This window comes from Arvicanthis niloticus, chromosome 1 (genome assembly GCF_011762505.2).
Source record: "Arvicanthis niloticus isolate mArvNil1 chromosome 1, mArvNil1.pat.X, whole genome shotgun sequence".
Lineage (NCBI taxonomy): Eukaryota > Metazoa > Chordata > Mammalia > Rodentia > Muridae > Arvicanthis > Arvicanthis niloticus.
Window position 1 is genome coordinate 146902516 of NC_047658.1, and position 18764 is coordinate 146921279.

General features: G+C 43.1%; 1 protein-coding gene across 50 annotated transcripts in view; it reads right to left on the minus strand.

Annotated features, from left to right (window-relative positions):
• The window catches only part of Sorbs1 (sorbin and SH3 domain containing 1), a 223819-nt gene that overhangs the window by 115382 nt on the left and 89673 nt on the right, over nt 1-18764 (minus strand). For 2 of the 50 annotated variants that reach the window (XM_076920687.1, XM_076920600.1), the window contains exon 1: nt 10179-10280. The exons of 45 other annotated variants lie outside the window; for them this stretch is intronic. The gene's annotated coding sequence lies outside the window, so the exon portion shown is untranslated. Of the gene's footprint in view, nt 1-1151; nt 1546-3193; nt 3289-10178; nt 10281-18764 lie in introns of those variants that run through there. 3 more of the 50 variants (XM_076920626.1, XM_076920617.1, XM_076920706.1) reach the window with 3 other exon arrangements.

The following is an 18764-nucleotide window of genomic DNA, read 5'->3' on the forward strand; positions in this document are numbered from 1 at the left end:
AAGCCAGCTAAGCGCTAGGCAAGAGTTAGCTGCTCTCTGTTGGAGTATCTTTAAAAATAATAAAGATATTAATTACATCAGACGTAGAACTCAAATGTTTATTTTACGTAAAAACCTTTGATACTGGGGAGTTGGCCCAACCAGTAAAGCACTTGCCCTCCAACATGGGGACAAAAGTGTGTCTCCCTAGCCCAACATAAAATGCCAGGTGTCTGTAATGCCTGTGCTAGGGAGGTCAAGACAGGAGGGTCCCTGAGACTTGCTGGCCAACAAGCTAGACAACTAGTAAGCGAAGGGTCAGTGAGAGACCCTGTCTCACAAACAGGGTAGAAAATTGATTAAAATAGGTACCTTGCATTGACACAGACATACACACAAACCCTCTGATACTTAGCTGTTAAAATTTACCTTTAAGCCATACTCTAAAATATGATTTGGTTGAATAAATATTGGCACAGCTTCAACATCTCCCATAAACCCTTTCCCAGGCTATGAGCCTTTGGGTAAAAGCCCCAAAGAGGAAAATGACTCCACCTAGTGACAAAACCAATCAACTACATTTATTTCCTGTTGTTGCAGGAACCTGGCTTGGTTGGGCCAGCTTGGGTGGGCCAGAGAGAGACAAGCCACCAACCATCCTACACCTACCTAGAGCTGCTAGCCCTACCATACTTGGGCAAAAAAGCACAGCATCAACACAGACATTCCACCCAAGAACAAGATGTGAACTAGCCGCAGTTCAGAACCATAATCCAGATCGTCCAGACAGTCCAACCAGGGCCGCTCTACTTCTAAGATCCGTGATTCTAAGACAAGCTTTGATGACAGAGAATGAGTAATCTGCTAAAAAGCAAAAGTCGCACTCATGCTTCCAGCTGAAACGGGAACAAATAACTAAACATGAGCTATTCACTAAGAAGAAAAGGCCCTGATGTGGACAGTCTGCGATACACAGATGGAGACACTGAATTTGCAGAAAGGAAGGCTTCCCAGAGAAGGAGGCTCAGCCTCTCACACAGCACACTCTCTTCAGTACTACAGTGTTCTGACTCTATGATTCCTCTCTATCCCCAGCGTAAGGCAAGACTACAAACAGGCATGAGCTTTGCCCATCCCGACTCAGCCAGGAAGACCTACCTGTAGAGTCTTACCTCTAAGTAGACAAGACTCCTCTACTCTGCTGCCAGCTCCCCTCAGAACAAAGTATCAGCTATGCTCAATCTTTGAAATCCAATCTGAGATCGGCTTTATGTACAAGCAGCTATTTCCACTGCCTTGAGAAAAGCAGACAGCTTGCAGGGCCCCAGAATGATGCCCAGCCTCATTTTTCTGGACTTGTTTATCCCCAGCCAGAGAGGCACTTCTCTCCAGTGACTCAACTGCACCTTCTCAATTGCTATTAATACCATTTCTCTTCAAATTCACTCTCTGCATTGTTGGACGGAGGGCAGAAGGCTCTTCAGAAAGTAGAGAGGGTAACTCTGAGCTGCAGAAACTTCCTTTCAAGGGGAAGAAACTAGGATAGGGTTGGCCCCGACATTAGCTTCGATCTGGAATCGCAAGAATCAGCTGGGGGCTTGGAACACAACAGGCTAGTGGTTTCTCGGGGAGGGAGTCCTAGGAAAACATGTCAAAAAGGCCACCCCCTACGTCTTCCCATTTCCTCCTGGAGTCCCTCCAACTCATTTCCGCTCTAACCAATTATCTGAAACGGCTTTTAGAAAGGTCTCCCATGAACACACTCAGCCAAGTCTGACAGTTTCTGTGCTAGGCAGAGCCGCTCAGGTCTACAGACCACTGTTACGACAGTTAACTCCTTCTTCCTTCCCACAGGCACATTCTGACTCTCGAGTGTCAACAAAGAATGAGTGGGCAATAAGGATCCTCCTGGAAGAACATGTCTCCCGTGGGTCTTTTAGAAGCTCATGGCCACAGGGTCACGAGCTAGTCCTGACTCCTTTCCTGCTCCACACTCACTTCCTTCAGGGTTCATGGGAGTGTTAGGACATGATTGTAGGCCCCCTGGCCCATTTCCACAGTTTTCCAACTGTGTTGGAAGGAGGCTTTCATGAGCCCCCAGGCCACTGGGCAGGCTCTTGCCCACCCACTCCCCACCTGTCATTTCAACCTGGGCAACTGTGCCTGTAGCAATTTCATTAGCTACTACTTCCTGAGCTTTCTTCTGATGAATGAGGTCTATGGCTACAAAATACAGAGTTCACAAGCCTGGAATGTGATCCATGTCTTCACTGCTTAGGCCAAATACTGAGTTGTGGTTTGATTTTGTTTTAAGTCTCCCTTCTACCAACTTCTTTGTTTTAAAGATGTTTTATATTTTGATTTACTTATAGAAGAGGGTGTTGGGTTCCCTGGACCTGGAGTTACAGGCAGTTGTGAGTGACCCAACCAAGGAGCCTAACTTAGGTTTTCTAGAATGCTCTTAAGCACAGTGCCATCTCTCCAGCTCTTCTATACCCTTGCCTCCTATAGCTCATCTACTTTCTCAGGACAGCCTCCACTTTCAGTGTTCAGAATCCCAGCCCTCTGGAGTTATCTAACAATCTGTATCTCTTTCGAACCTTCCAATGGTACCCACCCCTCACTGCACAATACAAAGTCAAGTCAACAAGATTCAAGGCCTGGCTGGCTCTACTCCTCTTCCCTCCCTGCCTGCCCTGTCTCTGTTGTCTTACATGAAGCCTACCAGACAGAGCTCACCTGGCTGACAGTGTGGCCAGTATTCATCTCTGTTCCCTAATAAAAGTAGGAAGCCTGGGGCACACCAAGCATCCAACAGCACTGGTGAGGGAAAAATCTGTCCTTTGCGAATGTGTCTAAGAGCACCATACTCTCCCTTCCTCAGTATCCCCCTCCACCACCAGACCTGGTAAAGCTGTTCTTTCTAATTCTTCATTTTCCTTGCCCATGTATCCTCATACCCACCACTCTGATCCACCCTCAAAGTTCTAGATCATGATCTTACTCTAAAAAGCCTCAGATCCCTCTTACCACACGACTGCCATGTGCTGACTCGAGCAAGAAAGAGTTCCTGTATCTGATTCCGACGAGGGCCCCTCTTGCCCCAAAAGTTAGACAGACAGCACAAAAACCATTTGTCAGCAAAGTCCACTGATCTAAAACAGAGTTCCTTTAGCAAAGACTATGCCAGGACAGTACCTGGCTCTACTGTTACCTCTAGGACCATCAGAAGATGCAGGACGAGAGGGGTGCCTAGAAGACTGGACAGTCAGTCTCTTCTGGTGACAATCTGGATGAAGTGTGGCTAGAGAGACTCCAACGAGTAAATATGAAAGATTTCAATTAACCAATTGCATTATACCCCCAAATGTCATAGTTGTAAGAAAACAGTGATCTTAGCATGCCATGGGACCCAAAAGAGCATGGTCCTACCTCCCCTCAAGTCTTCCACACACCCTAATTCTATGTGTGGCATACTTGACAAGATGGACCATTTCAAAGCTTTCAAGACCACCATGTACAGTGGGCTAGGCCCTCCTACATCAATAAGAAATCAAGAAAATGCCCCACAGACTTTCTCATAGGCCAACCTGTTCAATTCCTTTTGTTGTTGTTTTTTGTTTGTTTGTTTTTAAGAATTATTTATTTTATGTACCTGAGTACACTGCCTTTCTTCAGACACACCAGAAGAGGGCATCAGATCCCATTACAGATGGTTGTGAGCCACCATGTGGTTGCTGGGAATTGAACTCAAGACCTCTGCAAGAGCAGTCGGTGCTCTTAACCACTGAGCCATCTCTCCAGCCCCTAGGCAATTCCTTATTTGAGATCCTATCTGCCCAGGTGACTCTTGTGTCAAGTTGACAAAGAAAAAAAAAAAAAAAAAAACCAGCAAAATTGCCTGAAATTTGTGAAACTAGACTATTTTGAATTTTTACATTTTGGGATTTCTAGTATTTGTGTAAGAATGAAATAAACGAGGGCTCTAGATCTACATGAAATTCACTTGTGTTTCAGGACACCTACTGCTTATAGGCTAAAACCAACTCTATGTTACTCTCAGCATTTGCCTTCAACCCATCACGTGAGACCGAGTATGGGCTTTTCTACTTGTGGCGTCATTCTGGTGGTCAAAGAGTTTTGGGTTTTAGAGCATTTCAGATTTAGGGCTTTAAGATCAGGGATGTTCAACCTGTAAGACATCTTTTGTTTGTTTGTTTGTTTTTTCATGAAAAGTAATTTTTCTTAGCTCATATTTGATATCTGCAATCTTTAGAACTTTCAAGAGAAAATTCTAGCAGACAAACTAAAAAAAAAAAATGTCACTAATAACCTTGTCTATGAAAATTCCACATGGTGCTCTTTTCCACTGGATTAACAGTGGTGACCTGATGTGCAGAATTCTAACATTAATCATATCTACGGCTTTTGCTTCTGAGGCCAAGCTACTCCATTGTAACTCCTTACGAGGACTCGGGGGACATGGAGTGACTCAAAGGTTCTGCCAGATTTCCTAAAGAAGCAACTGCACCAAATATTTCTTTTTAAGAGGGTTACAGGGACTGCCAGGTAACAACACATAGTCCCTTCCTTAGACACTAACCTCGCCCCCTGCCAATTCCCTGCTCCTCTGCCTTAGCGTGCCAGAACCCTTTACTTCACAGTCCCTTCATATGTACAACTCTGGGCATACAGAGGTTCTTAAACATGCATTGTTAACAAAGACAGGCCCTAAAAGTGAAAACTGGCTCATTTGTGTTTCCCAAATATGGTCCTGTCTACAGAACCCAAACAAAACTGTCTGACTGTGGCATCCAGTGAATTTGGAGCTCTTCCCTTAAGACAATCTAGAGAATTCAAAACAGGGCAGAGTCCCAAACTCATTAGAGAAAACGTAAAGCATCATTAGAAAAATTTATACAGTCTTAAAATAAGGGCAGGCTCATGGCAGAGATACCACACTCTTTCTGAAGGGGTTTCTATACAATGGAAACCCACTGAGAATCACCAATGGGTGCATCTTCAATTCCCTGCAGAGTCCATGCTGGGCCACGGGCCACACGCAGGTGAGACTAACAGTAAGTGCTGTGTGGGGCTGAACAACAGGCCTAAGAAGGCCTTTCAACAGGGACCTGCTGACGTCCAGGAATGGCAGAAGGCTGGGTCTCCCACACAGCAGGGCTGTCAGCTCTGACAGACAGTCCACACAGTTCCCGCTCCACTTTCCTCACATGTTGTGAATTCCCTGAGGCCACTGGTTTACCACATCCTATGTAACATAGACCTTTACAGTGCAGGCCATGCCATGCTCAGGAATGGGAGAAGACAGGCTCCATTCACTAAAAGGATTTTGTGTCTTCTGCAAATATATAACCTAAATGCCTCAATTCATAATACTGACTTGTTCAAAATTTACTTGTTTTACTTTAATTTTCAAATGTCACTGAAAGTATACTGACCTACTCCAAAGTCAACACAGAACACTGAAAACATTATCTTTTCTGAGAACACCCTCTTTTCTCAACGGTATTTGCTTAATAGCTGAAGTGGAACATGTACACACAGGCCCCAAATCAACAACTCCAAACTCACAGTATGAGGCCAAGGATCACCAGTGCCTAACTGTGGCAACCGTAAGGCTATGCACACAGGATTACATTAACTACTTTTCTCCAATTCCTTCTTCCTTTTTATTAACGTTAGGCTGTTGTTGTTGTTGTTGTTTTAACAGTTAGATATCAAAACTGCATCCAAGCATCTGATAATATAATGCAAGTTCCTGAGGTGGGTTTTCTTTAAGAGTAAAACTTCCAAAACATTTGCTACAGCACCAAGCTGACAACAAACAATTACCCAGAGTACATCTCTTAAATCTACATTGTCTGTCAAACAAGATTACTTGAAATAGTATGGTATGTAATAGGATTAATTCTTTAATATATGAAGTTAATATATAACAAAAACAACACCTCCGTTTCAAGCAGAGTGACTGGATTTTTGGTATCTGGGGTCCACTCTTACTCCAGATTCATGTGATGCTCCACAGCTGCTGGAAGCTAACCAGAGCCAGAAGAAATAGATTTGAATCAAATCTGGCCAGAGATGTTTATACTCCTTAATTTCTCTGTTTTGTTTTATTGACTTAGAAGAAGAGATTAATAACACCTAATTTAATAGGTTGTTCTTCTCCAGGCTACATTTTAAAATATGCATTTACATGTTAAAAGTAGGGTAACAGAAGTATTCTAACAGAGAAGGAGCAGGCTGCTCCTCTGTTTACTGTATGGACAGACAGCTGGTTACAAGCCCTCCTCCTGAGGTGCATGTTACTACTACTATCTGCATACAAAACCAGGCTTTAGCAACTGCAGTGGTTATCAAGCACCAGGAATCAAGTCCCCAGCTCGACCTTCCCATGCAAAACCCTGGGTGACTGTCCTCTCAGAAGGGCATGTCTCAAGAAACCAAACCATCAAGATGGACATAGGGTAGATTCACGAGAAGCCCCTGCACTTACACTACTAAACAAACAGATGGACTGTCTGCATTTCTCCAAAGCTGGCTGGGGACCAGCCACTTTACATACGTCATTTCTAATCCTCAAACACCTCCTTGCAATGGAAAAACTGAGTCTCAGTAACGGTAGCAAGACTCGATGAAGAGTCAAAATGACAGGCCTGGAAAAAGGTGGCTTAGCAATTAAGAGCACTTGTAGAGGACCTGGGTTCAATCTCCAACACCCACACAACCATCCATGACGCCAGTTCTAAAGGATGCAAAGCCCTCTTCCAACTTCTGTGGGCATCAAGCATATACATGCTACACACACATTCACACAGGCAAAATATTCATACACATAAAAATGTAAAAATGTAAGCTAAATAAAGAAATTTAAAGTTGTAAAATAGTGTCTGCCTTAAGCAAGACATTCCTCCTACACAGACTTTGCCGAGCACACAATGGATTACTTCAGGGCATTTTATCTGTGGCACTGAGAGGTTAGTCACTTTGGTCCACCAAATTAGATATAGGACCTGCCCTCAGAAAGGAGATATTCTAGGTGGCAAGAAAGAAAAGACTAATAGTCTCAATACAGCTCAGGTTTCCACTCCCAGCATCTTCTTCCCCTACATACACACATACACACATACACACACACACACACACACACACACACACACACACATGGGGGGAGTCAGATCCTTATGAGGTAGCATGCCCTGCCCTTTTCTAGTACAATTTCAATTTACTCTGTGAATTTTAACTTTCATAACAAGCGAAGTAGCTTACATATGTTACAGGCAAGCATTGCCTAATCTGAAGATAAACTTGTCTTCTACTCCTTCTGGTCACAATAAACCATTCTCAGGGGCTGGAGAGATGGCTCAGTCATTAAGAGCACTGTCTGCTCTTCCAGAGGTCCTGAGTTTGATTCCCAGCAACCATGTGGTAGCTCACAACCATCTGTGATATGATGCCCTCTTCTGGCATGGAGGTGTACATGCACACAGAGCACTCATATACATCAAATAAAGTTTAAAAAAGAAAGAAAGAAAGAAAGAAAGAAAGAAAGAAAGAAAGAAAGAAAGAAAGGAAGGAAGAAAGAAAATACTCATGGCACCTGAGCCAGAGTTCCTACAGAGGCATCTAATACAACTCACAGAGCAGAACACAGGGAAGGGTCAGTACTGAAGACCATGCAGAAACATAGACATCACTAAATGGCCTTGGTCATTAGGCAGTGGCATTCTATCAGGCCTCTAAACTAAGATGAGTACCACAGAAGCTCCCTGATCCAAGACTCACTGTTGCTGAGAAGCATACATAAAGCACCACAGCAGTGGGGATCAAGAGGGCAGGAGGGCACACCGATGCCCTGAGACACATATGAAAAGTCCCAAGATACAAGTATCCTCTGCCCAACAGCTTCCTGTAACCTGGCTTTGAAAGCTGCACAGAAACCTTGATTACAGCAACCACAAGTGACAATTTCTACGTCTGTCTTTTTTGCCTACTGGTAGCAAAAACTGCCACTCAGAGGGAATTTGATCATCTGAGCACACTCTCTAAATATCATTCTGCGTCTGCTGCCTATAGGGAGCCTTTCCCCGTCCTGCCCAACTGCTTGATGGCTGACAAGAAAATTACTAGGAACTAAAAGGTGTTGACAACTCTGTAGACCTCAAAGAGGCTAAGTAGAAAAACTGCAAACAGGACAAACTCATCAAAACAGAACAAAAGCTGACAGAATTAGATGTTTCCCTGATCATTCTAAAGCTTATAAACGTTAACAAGGATGGTTAACCCCAAATGATCCAGTCTTCACAACTCACACCTGATCTAAGCATGAGAAACTAGACAAAGCTGGGTGTGGTAGCGCACATCTATAATCCCAGTATTTGCGGGGATAGAAATAGGAAAATCAGAAATACAAGGACATTCCTACCTTCACACCAAGTGTGAAGGCCAGCCTGGGCTACATGCAACCCTATCAGTGTACAAACTTCAGATCTCCAGCCCTCACATAAAAACCAGGTGTGCCAGTGCATGCCTATAACCCCAGGGCTACAGGAGCAGACACGTGGCTCCCCAAAGCTTGCCTTCAAATATGTCCAAATAATGAAAGATACTGTCTCAAAAATTAAGGTACGTGAGAGATCCTCTCTCAAAAGTAAGGTGGAGAAAAATGCTCAGTGAGTAAGAGCACACAGTGTTCTTCCACAGGATCTGAACTCAGTTCTGAACACCACGTCAGGCAGCTCACAACCTTACAACCCCCTCTAACTCCAGCTCCAGGGCCTGCGCTCCTGTACACATACTCCTATGAGGTCAAGGGCACCTGTATGTAACTTAAACATAATAAAAAATAGATGGTAAAAAAGTAAGGTGGAGAAAGAATAAAGACACCAGATGTTAGCCTCTAGCTTACAGGGGTAGGGAAAAGAGAAGGGAGGGAAGAAAGAAAAAAGAGAGGGGGAGGGGGGAGGAGAAGCCTGAGAAAGAGACACAGAGCATACACTCCAAAGATACCAGATGAGAGCTCTACCTCCTGTGGCTAGCTGCAGAAGACAGCAGAGGTGGGAATGTGAGCTCATCAATAAGAGAACAATTACCTTCTTGACATGGACTCTAACCAGGAGAGAAGAGTTCTAAGTGCCTCACACTGGCTCTGCTACTACTGTGAACCTCTGTGTCCCACCATGCCAGATGAGTAAAATAGACCAAGACTCCTGTTACAAAGACTTGGGGACCTCTGTCCATCAATATACTGCTGGGCACACAGGAAGGACTTCATACATGAGTGCATGTTGAAGTGACTGGTTTATTTTCTTCCTGTCTCCCTCTAACCCCAAAAGTAGAAGAGAATTGGAGATGAGTAGAAATTCTGGTTAATGAAATGCTTCTCTCTCGTCACTGTTTAACTGTAACAGCAACCCTCTGGGTCCAGCATGAAGAAGGAAAAGCCACTGCCAGGAATGAAGGTTTTCTTGCCACTGGCAGAGAATATTTAACTTCGACCTTGTGGTGACTCTACCCAGGACCCACACTTGTACAGTTTGTAGGTTGCAAGACAGCAAAGTCCTTGGCCATCTGTGACAAAGGTTAATCAGTGATTTCGATGGGGGCTGGGAGAAACATCTAGCCACCGTGATCTGTCTTCAGGAAGGTTTCATGTGGCCAAAGGAGCCCAGCTTCAGAAGCCTGTAATTGTGGACTTCCTTCTGTTTCCTCAAAACAGTGCAAAACCAAGTTCTTCTATAAATACGTAAAGATTATAATGGAGGGGGAAGTGGAAAACGTGCCTAAAGCCCTCAATAGAAGCAGGAATAGATGAACTCTCAGACTGGTAATGAAGCACTTGAAGCTCCCACCTGCTAAAATCACAGCTGTATTACCTAACCAGCGAACTTAAATGTGGAGAAGCAGACATAATGGAGATTGGAAATCCCAAACGCCAACACAAGTTCACCAACAGGCTTGCTTAACTGTCCCCAGTGTACATGGAACAAAAAACAAACAAACAAAAAAAAAAAAAAAAAAAAACTAAAGATTTAAAATATGTTCCTTCTGCACTGATGGCTACCTCAAAACTAAACAACTGGGCAAAAAAGCTGGGATTGTGCCCTAGACCCGGACCACAGGGGAGAGGGCTGGGGAAGCCCTTTCCTGGAGCCACCCAGCCCCTAGCAATTACTTACTTTACAGGAAAAAGCATCAGAGTCCTTCCAGTGAGGGAAACCCTTCTCTGGCCACTCAACTCAACAAGCTCATTAAATTCCGAATGAAGCCAGCTGCCGGGAAGGCAAAGGGCATCCCAGCTGGGGCTCTGGAAATTCCTAGCTAAGAAAATAAATAGAGTGCCTGGGTCATGGGAACTCAGATCTCAGGACTGGAAGGCAACTAACTGTCAGAAAGATAAGGATGTCACCCCAGAGTGGGCCCTTCCAGCTAAGACACAGAGGAGCAGAAATGTCATGTGGCAGGACCCAGAGGACATGTTGGGGGTTCCTATTGCTCCCCTCCACCCACGGTCATTAGAGAGGATTAAGTGAAGGAAGAAATGATGGGGGAAGGGGGCAAAGACAAATGAAACAAGGATAAGAATGTTGGCCCTGGCTTAGAGAATATCAATGGGGGCAGGGCAGAGACCAATTATTAATTTACCAAAATTAGATTTTTTTTTTACTGATATCTATTTTTTTATTGATATCTATTTACATGATGATGAGTTACATAAAGACAATTTATTTCAAGTAGACCATATATTTTGTCCACACTTATATAGAGATTTAGTTAGATAGATATCAAACTATCACAAATCAGGGTTGTAAATCTCATCTAAATCTTATTTCATTCACTTCCTGTTAGTGAAATCTACACACTATGGAGTTAAGGGCTGGGCTGGTGTTTAACAGTGAAGTGCTTTTCTCTCATGCGCATTGGCTCCTGGTTCCATCCCCACACCAACCAAGCAACCAACACCAGCTCGCATTCAAGATGGGCATGATGGCTCACATGTGTAATCCCAGCATTTCGGACAAGAGGCAGAAAGACAGCATGTTCAAAGGCAGCCTAAGCTACACAGTGAGATCCTGGCTTTAAGGCGGGGAAAGGGTTTCAATTAAGCGCAGATGCGTCATGTGAAATCCTTTTTTTTTTTTTTTTTTTGAGTTAAAGTGATGGATTCTCTCATATCCACATCATCAATTATTTTGTTGTTTCTTTTGTTTGGTTTTTTTGAGACAGGATTTCTTTGTGTAGCCTTGGCTGTCCTGGAACTGGCTCTGTTCAAAGCTGGTCTTGAACTCACAGATCTGCCTCTGAGTGCTGGGATTAAAGGCATGAGCCACCACTGCCCAGCTTCTTTGTTTCTTAAACATAATTATAACTATAACATCTTAGCCAGGCATGGGGTGTGTGTGTGTGTGTGTGTGTGTGTGTGTGTGTGTGTGTGTAAATAAATAAATGCACACATAAATAAATAGCCAACAAAAGCAACAACAACAAAAATCCCAATAATATCTTTACATAAAACATGATGTGAAACTCACAAAGAATCAATTAAAAAAAAAAAAAACAGACTCCAATTTTCCTCTTTGGCTTTGATTTCATCACAAAAGTTATGACAAAGAGGTGATGCCTGGTGAACCTTTCTAAAACACTGGGTCTCTCTCTTCACCCATCCCCTCCAATGTTAGTAATCCCCATCTTAATAATAAATGATTTCTCAAATACAAGCTTTTTCTTACAGACAGTAAAAGTGTATTTTAAATTGCTACTTGATAAATTACTTACAGAATTCAGAAAAACAACCGTGACATTTTTTAAACTCTTAACTATGCCCTTCCACTGAATTTTTAGCTTGTACTTTAAAAAAAATCAATTTTATTGCTCAAATTGAGGACACAGTATACAAAGCCTTGAACTTTCAAATCTCCTTCATACAGTAGTAAAATCCTAGGCTCAAAATAAGTCAGCTTTGCTCTCAATTTTTTTGGCATACATTTGAACGCTCTAGATTTAAAAAAAAAAAAAAAAAGTCCAATTAGAAAGCAAGTTACTTTGTATCTTTTGCTGATGTACCACAGGGCGTCTGTTGTTCGGAAACAGCTCAGACTGCATGCTATGGGAAGCGCTGCTCTAAAACTTTTGTAGGGTCTGCTCCCAGATAGCTGACTGAGGAGCCTGTGGAGCCAGCAACCTCTGCTCCCAGGAGTACAGTTTTAAGGCTACAGTCTGAGAAACACTGGCCAACATAAGTATAACCCATACAACCATTCAATGTCCACAGCCAAACCCAAGCCATCACAGACAGAGCTGGAGATGTTGAGGAATTTGTTCCATCCATTCGCATAGAATTTATATTTTGTACTGTGTTGGGCTTTCATTTAAGCAAAGAAAGACTTTTCTTTCTTCTCCTGTAAAATGTTCACAGCGAATAAAGCAATGCGTGAGAGCAGTTCCACTCCAGCCTGCTAGTCACGACTGCAGTCCCTGTCTGCAAGCAGCCTGGTGCTGGGTTACAGATGAGAAATCTAGTAAAAGCACATGCATTTCTTATCTCAACATGGCTCAGCCGGATGTTTGGGAAAGCAAAGAATTCAAAGGGGCCCTAAATGGAAGGCTATTTCCCATCCTACCTCATAGTGGCCGAAACCTATAAAACGTTGACACAACGTATCAAGCAGATGTTTTGCTTTTTCATGAAAGTATTTCTGACTGCCCACTTACATCCAACCATACAGTCCTATCATAGTGTGAAGGCTAATTTCACACTGCATCAAACCTTTCTCTCAGTTGGTTCCTTGAGACATTCATACAATACCTTCAGTTCCCATCCGCCAGCCTCCCAAATCTCCTCACAGAACCACCCCACTTCCCTCTTACCCAAGGTTGTGTTTTTGAAACAGCGGTTTCAAATTGCACTGCCCGGATGCCCCTGGATGCCTGGCCATCCACTGAAGCATGGTCAACCCTCTTAAAGAAGACCTGCTCATCCTTCTCTGTTGGGAGCCGACTTTAGCAGAAAGCGGCTAGATCAACTTTGCAGCCATCTGGAACCATATACCCTGCCGAAAGATTTGGTTTTCAATAGCCTACAACAGCTGAAGCACACTCTGATATCCCACATATTTTGTGTTGCTGTTTACTGGCCCCAGCTGCAAGGTGCACGTGGTAGTCACGCCTGCAAGGACATTGCAGTTCACGTGCTGTCCACGTGCTATCTACGCCATACATGCTTATAAGGCGCACTGTGCTATCCACGCCTGCAAGGCATTGCAGTGCACGTGCTGTCCACGCTATAGACGCCTGTAAGGCTTACGTCATATCAACACCTGCAAGGCACGTGGTATCCACGCGCCTACAAGGCACGTGGCAAAAGCCTATAAATAGCTCAGAATTCCCTTCAATAAACGAGACTTGATCAGAATCTCTGTCTTGTCTCCATTCTTCGAGTCTCTTCCCCTTTATCCCCACTCTCTCTCTCGCTAGACCCTGACCCTCGGACCGGAACGGGCAGTACTGGCTGCAACACTTCTCCATCTGCCATCAAGTCCCAACAGCCCAGCTAGGGTAAGGACTCTGTGCCTGCCTCCCCGGCTTCACTGCATCAAACTCTTAAAGCTCCCAAGTTCTCCAGTTGTTTTTACTAAACACACAGCCATCGCTCAATGACAATAGGATTTCTCTTGGCAAAGACATTAAAACAAGACAAAACAATTTAAAGAGATTGTTCAAATATTTTACTTTTTTTTTTTTAAATAAAGAAACCCTTTTTCATTTCAAATAGGTTTCATGTTTTTAACTGCGGTTCAGACTACAGAAGGAATGAACAAAAATAAAAAGGCCCACAGTGTCACTTCCCTGACACATCTCATATGATTTTGCTATAATTTGTCCCATTATCTGGCCATGATAATAAATGTATGTACGGTATTTCCTCTTAAATATTTCTCTCTTGCTATGAAGGTTTTGAAATAAGGTTCTAATGGTGCATGTTTTCTTTCTTTCATTCATTTCTTTCCTTTTTAGGTTTTCCCAATTTGATAAATTTGTGTTTGGTTTTTTTTTTTTTTTTTCAGACAGGCTACTTTGTAGCTCTGGTTGGCCCAGAACTCACCTATGTAGACCAGGTTGAGCCCAGAAAAACTGAGAGCAACTTTCCAGAAAGAGCATTCACTCCCTGATGAGCACGCCTCTCGCGGAGACTTCTGGAAGTTCCCCACAACGCTCTGCAGCACAAAATGCTTTCCCTTGTACAGGATCGAAACAGTCTCAAGTTGTGCTTCTCGCTTCTTCTCAACTACCCAAACCTGCTGTATCTGACTTTGCTAGTGAGGAAAGTCCTGTTACCATCGAGAGCTAGGCACACCTCAAAGAGCATCTTATTAATCCTGAGAACTCTTTGGTGTGGGAACTGTCATCAATTTTTAAAAAAGGAGTGACTCACTTCCTGGGGACACACTATCCACAAGAAATAGAACTGTGGACTCCTGTCTGTCTGACCTTAACTGGAGAACCCAAGTCCTTCCTTGAATTCCAAGGCCGAGCCTCGCGCTACACTTGGGGTCCTTCTGTTTGTTTTCAAAGTCCTCTCTGGGGCATTTGGTTGAATGGTGATTGGAGAATGTTCTGAACAAACTGTTCAGCACGTTTATACCGTTCCTAGGAGTCACTGAGTGGCACCACAGCCTCTGCTCCCAGATCGCGCACACCATCCTTGACAGGCCTACTATCTGAGACTCAGAGGCTGCTTAACGGCAGAAGCTGATGTTTATTTTTATAGCCATGTGATGCCCTCGGAGAACGAGAGTAAACAGTGAGCAGCTCTTAGTGAACTCTGTCAACCAGGAAAAGAAATGAAGACTAGTGAAGGCAGCTTCACATCACCCACCCTGGGACCCTTCGCAACACAGATTCTAAAACTGGAAAGGTGGAAATCCCCCAATGAGGATCTCAGTTGAAAGTAAAACATTTTAAAACAAACAAATAATAAGATAAAATGATAAAATGGGAATAAGGTGTGGTGGTACATGCCTTACTTACTCCCAGCACTTGGAAAGCAGAAGGCAGGTGGATCTCTGAGCTCAGGGCCAACCTGGTTTACAGATCAAGTTCCAAGACAGCTAGGAATACAGAGAAACCCTGTTTTAAAGGGGAAAAAAAGAAGAAGAAGAAAAGAGAGACAAGGAGAAAGAAATGGGAGGGAGAAAGAAAGTAAAAAGTCAAAGGTTTGTAAAAAAAAAAAAAAAAAAAAAAACTGGACATTTTTAAAATCTGTTCAGTTCTATCACTGGAGTCCCCTTCCATCGTCAGGCACCTGAAGTCTAGCTTTGACTTGGCTCTTGTCAACTTTAGTGGCAAAGATGTTCCCAGTTCCCAAAAACACAGGGGTCTTTTTAGCTCTGGCATAGATGTTGGAATGGGGCTTGGGGCAGGGGTGGTGACCAGTATACGTAAAATGCACGAGCCTTCGGGCCATGTAAGTCAGTGAAATCTATTCAAGGCCGGTTCCTCTTTGAGCATCAGCGCAAGCTGGGCAAGCGCACTGCAGAGCTTTTGGGAAGGCCTATCATTTCTATAACAGTCAAAGCATCTGTCGAACGCTCCTGACCCAAGTTCAATTCCCCGCCCCCACCCCAGCCCCTCACCCAGATCCCACTATAAAAATGTATCACTCGAAAGTTGTTCTCATGCACTCACACACATAGCAGTCACATGCACATTCTCAACAATAATGAGTAAAAATTAAAATTAAAACCGTTTAAAAGAAGATAGCCTCCAATTCTGGCATCAGCCCTACTCCCTTCTGCCAGTGCAGCCTGGAGCAAAGTATTGTTTCTCCCTCTGGAAAATGATAGCACCTCAGCACTCAGCTGCTGTGGTAGCTCCAGGCATGGTGGGAACAACACTGGTAAAGCACTTGCTGTCTGCATCATTCTGTGAAACCATGTAAGCGACAGCTTCAACAGCACTTACTCTTCCCTCAAAGGAGGCACCCCGTTCTGAAGGCAGGGCCTGGAACTCTGCATGCCCTGGCATCTTCTTTGCTCACTACTCTAGAACAGCCAGTATTTCTGATTTTTGGATTTTCCAGCTTTACAGGATACTGGAAAGTCTCAGGAGTAGGAGACACTAAGTGGAACTACCTCAGTAATCACACAGTGAAATTATCCAATAAAAATCATAGCCAGGTTTCTTTTGTTCAGAAACACATTAGAAATGGCCTCACTTGACACTTTCACTCTATTAATGAAAAAGCATTCTGAGGAAGACAGAGGAAGACTGCCCACAAGGTCAGAGTCAGTGTGGGACCTGGACAGGATACAAAGCTTCTCCATGCCTGTCTCAAGTTCTGCCCATCAAAGATGAGGCCTTGAGTCAGACACAGCAAATGAGCTCTTCAAAGAAAAATGCCTTTCAAAGGAAGCTTGTACCTTTGTGTTTACAGAACAGATGGTAGGGAGACCGGAGAATGGCACACTTAAAAAGAAGGAAAATTCTTTATTCACTGCTAATATTCTTTCTGAATTTTAACACAGTGCCTTGGGTGTAGTAAAGGGGTAATAAAATTGGATGTTGATTTGATTTTACATGAAAAGGCAAATGATATTAGGAAATACTCTCTCTGTAAATATCTTCTACATACAAACACCTGCTGTCCACAAAGAAATAACAGGATATTCTGCAAAAGGAAAGACCCCAGTTAATTGAGAACCCAACTGTTAAAGAATGACTGATTTCCTAGTTTTCTTCTGTGGGATGACACACTGACTTGCTCCCAAGTTGTTTCATATAGCCCAGATTTATTAGAACCACCTTGGGCTCAAAGTTTCCAACTCTTTGTATCAGTAATTAATTTTCCCTACCTTCTAATTTTTCAGAACTTTGTATCTGAATGAATCAAGTCAGTAAGCACTACAAATAAAAACAGACACAAATCCTAACAAACTGACAAGCCACAAGAAGAAGACCTACAACACAATGGATGTGTTTACAGCCACACATGGAACATACTAGATCCCTCACTGTGCAGCCAAGGCCCGGGAGCCTCTGGGTGACAATGCAGATTTAACAAGCAATAAATTCACAAAGCACATGCCACAGATTACTCTTTTTAAAAAACAAACAAACAAAACCCACCTCTTTGTGTGTGTAATCTGGGGTCAGGTGGGATCAGAAAAACCTGAATTCAAAGCCCCTTCCCATCCTATGTTAGGCAATTCAATAATCTCAAAAGTCAAAAAGTCAAAAGTTAGAATGTCACACTCTTCAAACTGGAACTAAAGATCTAAAGACCTCAGTGCTCCTTTTCTTTGTTTCTTTTTTAAGTTTTTATTTTTGAAACAGGGTCTCTCTGTGGTCCTCCTGGCTGTCCTAGAGTTTGCTCTATAGATCAGGAAGCCAAACACACTCAAGAGAACCCCTCTCCTCTGCCTCCTCAGTGCCAGGATGAAAGGCAAGCACCATCACACCCAGCTAAGATCCCAATTTTCACAGAAAGCTGCAAACATGGTCTGTGGAAAATCAACCACTTTATAGTGATTTTCCTCAGTGAGTTCCAGAGTGACATGAGATGAACTGAACTCTGTGGAAGGCTGGGGGAGGGTGGGGGGGGGGGGGAGAGCAGCGGTATGCTTCCAGATACAGTGTGTGTGCTTCCAGCTACAGTTGAACATCTTTGAAGATGGGGATAAAAGCAGCACCTTCTGCAACTGTCCCCTTTCAATCACAGAGCCCTTGGAATTCTTAACAAGGAATAGTAAGATTTTACTAAAATAATGATCAGATTTTAAAAACTCACATTCATGGTTACAACCATTGTATAGGATGTTTAGTGTATTTAAAAGGAAAGCTGAGAGCAGGAGAAATAATCTTCTCCTGAAAGAGCAAATTAGTTAGCCCATGCCACATGGGCAGCCCTGGAAATGTGCAGACAAGTAACATCAGACTGAGCAGGCTGGATTTATGTATTCAGGAATACGTACATATACATACATACTACATACATACATACATACATACACATGCATATGTACTACACACATATACATAACACACACACACACGCATGTAAAGATTTATGAAAAAAGAGGCCATGAATTTGAAAGAGAGCAAGGAGCTTGAGGGGAAAAAGAAAGAGGGGAAAGTTTATAATCTGATAAGAAGGTAAACCACAGTAGTTTCTGATGTTACTCAATCCCCATCAGCAAAATAAAGCTTTTGTGCCTGAACAACTAACTCATTTAGTGGTTTTGATGCCTTAGAAATTGGAAAGGTAAGCTCTTGTTTGTTTGAGAAAGGGGGAAAGTTTCCATTCTACAGCTAACTGGATCTGTCTCTCTGGGAACATGGCTAACCTGGTCTTTTCATTCCTGGCTTTTAGTTCATGAGATTATTTTTTTTATTATTTTATTATTATATTGTATATCTATGCATGTTTTGTGTGAATGTATGTCTGTGCATCACTTGTATGACTGACTGGTATTCAGGGGCCACCTGTGAGTGGTTACACATGGTTGTGAATTGCCACGTGCGTGCTGGTAATCAAACCTGGGTCCCCTGCAAAAGAAGCTATCCAGCACTCTTAAGAGCTGAGCATCTCCGCGGCCTCCGCTTTACTTTTTTAAAATATAGTTTCTTTTAACGTATTTAAAATAAACTTTGAAAAACTCTCCAGAACAATCACTGGTTTGTTGTTGCTGTTGTTTTGTTTTGTTTTGAAAGACTTAAGATGAAAGAATTCCACTGCCCAGAATTCTTGGATTTCTAACAATTCCTAT